We start from the raw sequence: 6,000 nt of genomic DNA on the forward strand, positions 1-6,000 counted from the left end.
TCTATCAGTGTTGATGCTTGGGGGAAGGGGGGGGGGAACCGCCCCCGGTCGACTCAGGACCTGACGGCCCGCTCGAAGCACATTCCGTGGATTCTCAAATCTCGTCTGCCAGCCGCGGGGTGAGGTCAGGCCCGACCAACAATTGAGATAAGGATGAACTGGACCTGCTGTCTGGAGAGCCACTATCGTTGACATCCACTTCGCTCGTGGTGGTTGAGAACGATCGTGCAAATGTGCTGGCTTCTTTTCAAATTTGCGCTTGGTCGGCAGCCATCTGTGACTTCGTTGGGCGCACCGTTGTGTTTTTCTTTTTCTTTCCCCTAGCACCTGGGGTGATCCATGCCTCCTCCGCTGTGTCGCCCGGCGATGGAACGGCCAGGCCCTTGGCGTGTATCCATGTCCAAGTGTCCTCCGGTGTAAAGAACATAAGAGTCTTTTAGTTGATTATGATTCGGAGGCGAGCTGGGAACATGAGTGAATAAGTAATTTGGTGTTCACGCAGTATTTGTTTAATTTTGAAATATGATGTTCTTTTATGTTGTACTTCCATTGTGTAATCTGGGTAGGCTGATACGTTGCTGTTTTCCAAGCTAATTATGCCTGTGGATCTGAAATATTGGAGAACTAGATCTCTGTCTCTGTAATTTAGGAACCGCACTACCAGAGGTCGAGGTGGGGCGCCCGGCCGGGGGGGTCTTCCTGGAATTCTGTGTGCTCTTTCTATTACCGGAACCTTGGTATTGTCCAGTATTTTCATTATATTTTTCAGCCAGTTTTCTATAAATTCCTCTGCTTTGGGAGTCTCCAATCGTTCCGGGACACCCAGGAATCTAATGTTATTACGTCTGGAACGGCACTCCGCGTCCTCAGCCCTGGGCTGCAGTTGCATTAGTTCTAGCTCCATTTGTTGAATTTTGGTTTTCATGTTTGCGACCTCTGGTTGGACAGTTTTTAGTGCAGATTCTGTGTCATTAACCCTGTCGGTAAGCTTACGATGATCTCCACGGAGCAATGAGACTTCTAACACCACAGCATCAATTTTGCCTTCAAGTGATGTCTTGGTGTCCATTATTGCTTGCAAGAGTTTGTCGAATTGCAGGGAGTGCGTGCGCAGCATTTCGCTCACAAGTGTTGTGATTTGCATATCAGAATGACTTGCTGGAGGGGGGTTGCCACCGTCCATGTGGCTCCCCGGTTTAGGGTGTTTTGGCTTGACCATTGCGTCACGAGACGATAGTCACCGCTGGGCTGCCCACTGAGGCTGGTTTCGGATAAAGCTGCCAAGGGGTGCAGGATAGTCGTTTAAGGTTGCTCACGATGGGGCGTACGGGCTAGCACCCTCCCGGGTTGATATTTTTTTAAGAAAGCACCGTCTCGAGGGCCAGGATCAAAGAGAAGCGGCGGCAGGCCGTCGCCACTAACTTTACGTCCTAGGGCCCGGTGCCAGCCCACCCGGCCCTGTCCCAAGGGCATGGGTCCAGGCACCCGTGACGAGGGAGCCCAGAGCGACTCACTGTGGTAGTTGGGGCTGACCAGGCAGAGGCCCGAAGGATGGTTGCTCCAACTTGGCAGGAGCGCTCCTGCGTGTTGATGCACACGGCCCGAGTCTTACAGTTCCTGTTCACTCATCCACGCTTCAGCCTCTGCAGCATCAAAGTACTATTGCTGAACCTTGTGCGATTCCCCCGGCCCGTGGCATTACTTAGACTCCTCAATCAAGAGGTTCCACAGCCTCTGGAAATCAGCAATCCTTTGTAAGGCTGCTATCTTTGAGATTATTTAGGCTCCCCCCGAGAGATCATCGTTTCAGTGCTGATGGCCCTTGGTGACTTTCTGAGGCCTCTCACGGGCGCGTGTTAGTTCAGCCCTGGTCTCCACGGACCCCCCCACCTCAGGGGGCCCGGTCCGGGTGGTCGCAGCAGGGGGGGCGGACCTGCCCCAGCAACGCGGTAAGGGAAGGTCCGATCCGGGAACCAGAGAGACCACGTCCGGCAGCAAGCGGCTCCCGCCTCCCCCGCGCCGAGCGCAGAGAGGCCCCACAGACCCAGTCGTCGGGGCGGCGCCTTCTCAGCACAATAGTTGGGCCCACCCAGGCATAGGCCCAAAGGATGGTTGCTCCGTCTTGGTCAGAGCGCTCTTGTATCTCGGCGCACGCGGCCCTGCACCCTCCTCACGGGCGCGTGTGGAAGTAGCTACGGTCTCCACGGGCACCCGCCTCAGGGGGCCCGGCTTGGGCGCCCGTGACAGGGAGGGCCCGATTCACCCCGGCATCACGGCAGGGGAAGGTCCGGTCCCGGACCGCAGAAGGCCGAACCCGGCAACGCGCGGCTCCCGCCTTCCCCGCGCCGAGCGCAGGGAGGCCCAACAGGCCCGATCACCAGCCGCTGCGACTCCCCGGGATCGGGGAAACCACGACCCGTCCGGGCAGTGCGCGAGCCCCTCCGGTCACCAGAGCACCCCCGTCACCATTGGGGGTCCCCGTGGGTCACGGGCGCGTTGGAGAAATGCCGCAGGGAACAGGATATATGCTGTATTTGGTGGGCCGCGAGCGGAGTCTCTGAATCAGGCATCCGCTCCGGCCGCCATCTTGGCCACGCCCCTCCCACCAAATGCAAGCACAGCATATCCGGACAACCCCAATTGGACATCATTGATGTTAGAAAAGGAAACAAATTACCCCACTTCATTCCACTCTTTCCCCACCACAAAACTTCATGTTGTCCACTTGACAATCCCAAGGAATGTCCATATACCTGCCTTTCTGTGTATTTCTCCATCCAATGGATGAAGGAATGACCGGAAAACCAAGTGACCATCTTCCCCTTGCTGGGGCCACACAACCTGCAAAGAGAACAGATATTAAAAACAGAATACCACTTGCCCCCCACCCTTACCCCCCAGTATACTGCAACATGACTCAAGCCCTTACATAACGTTCACAGCACCGCAACCTCCACCTGCCTATACACCTGATAGCCGACCAGTCCCAACCCAGATGTGCTGTGGCAGTGGCTGCCTCAATTTTAAAAGAATGAGTCCCTTAGCACTGTGCCGGTCTCCCAATGCTTCTCAGTGCCATACGCAAAACAGCCAGCAACTGAAAAGTAGTGAGCTTTTTGCCACTCCCATGGCTAAAAACAACTGTTTCCCCAATCAGCCATGCTGCCCTAAAACTGCTCCACTCAACAACTGGACACGCCACTGCGTTCCCCCCTGCTACTCAACAATACCCACTTTCCTCTCCCCAACTGGTCCATCTTGGACTTCCTGAGCCATAACCCCAAGTGCTCTTCCTGCAGATAAATGTCACCCCTCCATACACCAACCCCTTTGCCCACCTGCAGCAACTCAGACACCTGAAATGCTCCAAAAAACATCCACACCAGACGCAAATTAAACAAAGCCAGCTCACTGGGGTCAACACAGTAAACCGGCAACACATGCATCAGCTCTAACAACAAGTAAAAAATGATAGGTTCCCTTGCGCCTGATCCTTCTCCGCCCGCACCCTACCCCACCCGTTCAACATTCTACCCAAGATATCATCCTGTGCTGGGTCACAACCAAAAAACAATTTTCCATAAAAGAAACTCCGGCCAGCTTCCCCCCAATAGTTGCAAGTCATAAACCTTTCTGAATCAAAAACAAAACAAATCTCAACGTGCGAGACTGCAGCATGTCTGCATTCTGCACCCAAAAATCCCCATCCCAGTGCTCAAAACTCTAAAATTCCAACCAGGCCAGTCAATAATTCCTCTGCATTGAATCTGCTAAAGACATCTCCATCAGCGCAATGATCATCACGCCCCCCCATTCCCAAATGTCTGCCGGGACCGCTGTCTTGAATCGCTCCGCTCCTAGCACCAAGCTGCAAAACCGATGCCACTGTGAACGAGACATGGAATCTGCAATGCCGTTGTTCACCCCAGGAATGTGCTCCGCTTTGAATATAACATTTAACGATAAACATTTAAGCATAAAACATCTCAACAAATGCAATACCCAAGGTCCTTAGCCTTCTGTCTGTTCACCAGTTCCCCTACTGTCATGTTGCCTACAAAAAAAACTACAGTTCTGTTGGTGAGTTCACCACCCCAGACCGTCAAAGCTACTAAGAACGGGAAGAATTCCAAAAAGGCAATACTCCTGCCTTGTGTCAGCCAACACACTGGCCACTGCTCGACACACCACCTGCCATCCCAAAACAACCCAAACCCCGAGGCACCTGCTGCATCCGAGAACATTTGTGCCTGCCAGATCGTGTCCTCCTCCCGGAAGGTCATGGAAACTCCATTAAAGCTTGCCAAGAAGTTCTCCCATACTCTGATGTCTTCCCGAAGCCCCACCAACACTCGAATCCTATGATGGGGGAGTGATGCCCCTGACATAGCAAGCCCCAGTCTCCTGCATAAAGTCTTACCCCCTTGTACCACTCTGCAAACGAAGTTGAGGAAACCTAAAAGCTGCTGAGCTATACGCAAATCAAACTTTTGCAAACTTCTCGCCAGTCTCAAAAATTCCAAGCTCTCCGCCACTTTACCCACCAGCAAATGTGCTACCAAAGCCTCTGTGTCCAATTCGATCCCCAAAAATGTCAGAGAATAACTAGGACCCTCGGTCTTCTCAGGAGCCAATTGAACCCCTATCTCATTGGCCAATCCTTAAAAACTGCCTAATCCCCTGCTACAGGCCTGGGACCCCCCTCGTCCAATGAAAAGAAAGTCAGCTAAATAGTGTGTCACCTCTCTATGCCCACACACCTTTACAAAGACACACTGTAGAAATGTACTGAAGGCCTCAAAAAACGCACATGAAATGCACAGCCCATAGGAAGAACCCTGTGCACATAGATTGCCCTATCTAATTGCATCCCTAATAGGGGAAAATCTTCAAGGAGAATGGGTAAGAGCCGGAATTATACCTTGATGTCACATTTAGCCAGCTCCGCCCCTCTACCACACACCCAAATGAGCCGAATGGCATCATTGACTGAAGCACACTCCACCCTTGTGTCCTCCTGTGTGATAAAATTGTTTACTGATGCCCCTTCCAGCCATGACAGATGGTGGATAAGACAAAACTCACCTTTGCTCTTTTTGGGCATGACACAGAGCGGGGAAATCATAATTGTGTTTAGGGGCCAGTCAAAGAAAGGACCTGCAATTCTACCTTCCATAACTTCTTTCATTATTTTGTCTGCAACCACTTGTGGCAATGTTTAAGCAGATCGCAAATTGTCTGCCCATCTCCTCTGCCTCGGCCCTTGGTACCCTATCTGAAAACCTTCCTTGAAACCCCATTCTAACTTGCATGCTATGTCCCTGTCCGGGGACATACGCAACCAGGGGAGCATAAATTTGAGCTTAATTGGCGTAGGCACCCTTTGGCGCAGGAGCACCTTGTGTCCCTCTACCCCTGGCTGACCTCCACTGCTCTGCTGGACTTGTGAGAGAGAAGCACTGCATGACCGGGTGTTTACCCCCGGATTTGGAACATTCGTGCTTGAATTTACAGAGTTGGCGCAAGCACAAACCCTTGTTAAAGTTCCAGCATGCTCTCGACATGGACAGTTGTGGTCGCTGTGGAGCTCCCGCCCCTCTTGGCTGGGGCGCGCCTGAAAGGGCTTGCACACCGCAGGCAGCCCACTGGCCATATGTGTGGATGCAGCAGAATGCGAAGAAGCCATCCACTGCATCCACTATTCTGAGTCGACATCCCCCAAGGGCTTATCTGGATTCACGCTGACCCGTGCTCTGAATTCTTCATAATAGTTCAACCATGCAAAACCCCCAAAATGCATTTGCGCTTTTTATATAATGTTCATGTATTTAAACAGCGCAATGGCCCTGTCCGGAAATTTTCACAATAGATACTGGCATTTATAAAAAATGCAGACATCCAGTTATCCATTGTAATCGGCACTCTGGGCCTACATGCTAGTTCCCATTCCTCCTCTTTAGAGTCCTCCTTAGCCTGAATGTCCCTGTGTAATAGTTTAAA

Source organism: Pleurodeles waltl, chromosome 6, assembly GCF_031143425.1.
Source record: "Pleurodeles waltl isolate 20211129_DDA chromosome 6, aPleWal1.hap1.20221129, whole genome shotgun sequence".
NCBI classification, from domain to species: domain Eukaryota; kingdom Metazoa; phylum Chordata; class Amphibia; order Caudata; family Salamandridae; genus Pleurodeles; species Pleurodeles waltl.